Consider the following 4,434-nt stretch of genomic DNA (forward strand, 5'->3'; position numbering starts at 1 on the left):
TTCATTCATACCTTCATCTCCTCTCGTCTGGACTACTGCAACGGAGTGTTCGGGGTCACCAGCAAAGCCCTGGACAGGCTCTTGTACGTCCAGAACTCTGCAGCCAGGCTCCTCACCCGCACTAAGCCCTGGCAACACATCACCCCCACCCTCCTCCACCTTCACTGGCTCCCGGTCAAGTCACGCATCCAGTACAAACTCCTCCTGCTAGCTTACAAATCTCTCCACTCCCTAGCCCCTCCATACATCTCTGACCTCCTTCAGCCCTACACCCCCTCTCGTCACCTGCGGTCCTCCGACAAAGGGCTGCTCTCCATCCAGCGCTCCAAGCTGAAAACATTTGGCAACAGAGCCTTCAGTGTCGCAGCCCCCACCCTCTGGAATTCTCTCTCCTCTGCAATCAGGAATGCAGACTCTCTGGACACCTTCAAAAAACACCTCAAACACCATCTGTTCACTCAGGCCTTTGGCCTCAACTAATATGCAGTACCCAGCAACGTGTTCCTGTTTTGTTTTCTTCAGCCTATGTATCTGTATGATTATTATTACTTTTTTTTTGTTTTTGTTTTGTTACTTCCCATTGTAAAGCGTCCTTGGGTTTCGTGAAAGGTGCTATATACAATGAAATTATTATGATTATTCCCGTGGGGTGTATACTCATGTGTTTTATGTCGTAGAAGAAAATGTAAAAATCTTGTGAGCTTGAGTTAACAACAGACCTAATTTCAGGTTTCTAACAACAAACACATAAAAAAAAACCTTTGAATTCGAGAAGGGAGGGAGCAGGGAGTGGTGAAAGTATTTTCCGGGTTTTAGGACTCATTACTGCACCACTCTGTTGCCTCCAACTGATCATTCACTAAGGACCACCCACTGAGCTACCGTGGCTACTTGTGTCTTGCTACAGTCTGGAAGATTTACCATCAAATAATTGTTTAACATTGAAACAATGTGTCCTGAATTCAATCATAAATAAAACTGTTGCTTAAACAGTTAGTCAATCAGTTTGCAGAAATGCTAAAAGCACAAATTAAATTGGACATTGTACCAAGCTAATTCGTAATCACTATAAGTCGTATGCCTGTATGCGTTTTATGTTAAAAATGATGTAAAAATCCTTCTGGAAATAAAACATTTCTGTTTCATGTATTTATGTGAGCAAAGTTTGATTTAGATCTGTGTTGAGAGATAAGGAGCCAACCCCTCAGTTACAGTTCAGTTCAGTACATTTGTTTGCTAAGTCTCTTTCTTCCAGTGGCGGGCCGTGAATTGTATACCTAGGAACTCTGACGCCCCCCTTCCCTCAAAAGAAAAAAGAAGAGTTATTATGTCAAAGCGTATACTTCAGCGGAATATCAGAACAACGGCCCGGGGTGCAAAACGCATCAATGACAGCGACCCTCTACCTCACAAAACAACACCATTTATATACCTATAACACCTATCATGACAGGGCAGCGTCTATCGTTATTCCAACCCAGTTTAGATTTAACCACGCCCACTTCCGCATTACGCAAGAACGTAGCTTTAGCGTCATAGACTTAATCTTCGGCAGTTATAGCGGTCGCGGTGTAAAGCAGGATATTGAATAGTTGTTTTTTGTCTTTCCAAAGGATTTGTTGACTGAATAGTTGTTTTTTGCCTTTCCAAAGGATTTGTTGACTGAAACGATCCAGAGTCCTGAGATTGTATTACTGGTGTTTTATCATCTCAGCTGGTGTAAGAGCAGAATATTGAATATAACCTTGACTATTACTGTGTAGCCTACTTCATTTATCTGACAGCATTATTTAATGATACTATTTTATATATATACACACATTTATTCATTTATAAACATATATATATATAAACACACACTTATATGTACTCACACATGTATTTATTCATTTATACACACAGATGTATTCATTAATTTATACACACACAGCATTATTTAATGATACTATCTTATATATATATACACACATTTATTCATTTATAAACATATATATTAGGGCCGGGACTTTAACGCGTTAATTAAGATGAATTAATTACACAAAAATTAACGTGTTAAAAAAATTAACCCATTTTAATCGCACTTATTTTTGCACCGTGGAACGTTTCTCACTGGATGAGTTTCAGGGGTACCGATTATACTGGAGCACCAACTAACGTTCATGACTTCAGACAACAACAAACCACAGTGAACAATAGTCAAACATGAACGAAGAAGCTGATGAGAACGCTTTGGTTGGCCCCGTGGATGGGACATTTTGTTTTAAAAAACGGACGGATGGAAGCGTCAATAAGAGCACGGTTGTTTGCAAAGTATGCAAAAAGGAATTGGCATATCACCGCAGCACATCAAGCCTCAAGTATCACCTCAATGCAAAACATATAGCAGCTAGCGTGGCAGCTAGCGTGGATGTTAGCCCGACTCGGAGTACAAGGACCCACACCCAATTCGCGTTGATCAAACAGTGGCCTATGCAACAGAGAGATTTTATTTTTCATCAGGATATTGAAAGAATAGGAGGGATTGAGGTCAATAACTGGCACTTTTTTTATTTTATTTTAAATGGTACACTTTATGTTGAACTATTTATTACGTTGTTGGTGCAACTGGCACTTTATGTTGAACTGTTTATTGTTTTGCCCAAGGTTATTGAGAGAGTTGGAATGAAATTCATTAGATTTTTTAAATCAACTGTTGGTAAATCAACAAAGTCTGTTATGGCCTCTGAAGCAACAGAGAGATGTTTTCTAATAGTCAGGGTTTCCAATGTTCTGAATGTACTTGAAAGTATTGTGTTTTACTTAAAAAACAAAGTGTTATAGTTTACAGAAGGTCTACCTACCTATAGGCTACCTGAATCTCTGAAATGTACTATATTCCTAAATATGCTATTGCTACACTTTATGGCAAAAATTTCACTTTTCTGTTGGTCTTGGTTAAGTACCACCTTGAAAAAAAATAAACAATGTTTTGTTGCTTAAGCTTATGTATTCAGTCATTATTCAATGGTATACTAAAATCCATGTGAAAAAAATTGCTTCTCACTGTTCTCAGGTCAAATATTTATATGTGATTAAAAATGCGATTAATTTCAATTAATTAATTAATTAGATTAATTTTTTTAATCGAGTCCCGGCCCTAATATATATATAAACACACACTTATATGTACTCACACTTGTATTTATTCATTTATACACACAGATGTATTCATTCATTTATACACACACACTCGCATATATACACTTTATATTAATTAATTTGTACACACACACACATACATATATATATATAAACAAAACAACACAATATAATAATTAATAATTATTATAATAATTAATAATAATAGTTGCAATAATAACATAATATGGTATGATCAATTCTACCCTTTTGTTTTTGCTCCCATATTTCAATTAAAAGATATTTTTCAAAATCAATATTGGTGGGGGCTCTTTTGCAAAGATAATCAATAACACCGCCGGACAGTTGTTGCAGATTATACAGCATACTTGTTACTTACACACATGTGCCATGATCGGAATGATCTCGTCTTGTACCTTTACTCAAATACAAGATCTTATCACTTCTTACACCTCTGGAAAGCACTTTTATGTAAAGGAATACATTTTTATAAATGTCCCAACATTTCATTTTTACATGGCAAAACTTTAATATGTCATTAATGTTAAAATAGACATTTATAACATATTATAAATGTCTATAAAATATTAAATAAACGTTAACATGTTACATGACAAACAAAAAAACGAAACATTATATATAGGCTATATATACAGATGTTTGCTAATGTATCCCTCTTATATCCATCAGGAATTAATATTAAATGATGAATTAACATTACCTCAGCACTGCATAAGTGTGGTCGTCAGTCATATTGACAAAGAAGCACTATTATATTGTATATTATGCAGCGTTTATAAGGACGGTATTTTGCTTGTCAGATTCAGATTTCACGGGTGTGCTACGCTATCGCGTAGAGCTACGTCGATCCTTGCGTAATGCGGAAGTGGGCGTGGTTAAATCTAAACTGGGTTGGAATAACGATAGACGCGACAGGGCACCCACAGCCAAGTAACAATTACAAATGAATTAAGTCGGCACGGCGGCCCACATTGAAAATCTGGGGTTACATACTGTAACCCAGCTTCTATGAGTATAGGCGCAGCCCTCTAAGGCTATCGCTATTGGTAGAGATGTCCCGATCCGATCACGTGATCGGGGATCGGAGCCGATCACGTGATTTTCAAAAGATCGGAATCAGGAAAAAAAAATCGGGGATCGAATTTTTTTATTTTATTTTATTTTTTAATAATTTTATTTAATATTACAAAACAAAAATGACCATGTTCACGTCTTAAAGTCATCCTGAGGCCTTAGTTTTGGTTTAAAATTACACAACATCATGTATGTGTTGCT

Source organism: Notothenia rossii (genome assembly GCF_949606895.1).
Source record: "Notothenia rossii genome assembly, chromosome: 6".
Classification (NCBI taxonomy): domain Eukaryota; kingdom Metazoa; phylum Chordata; class Actinopteri; order Perciformes; family Nototheniidae; genus Notothenia; species Notothenia rossii.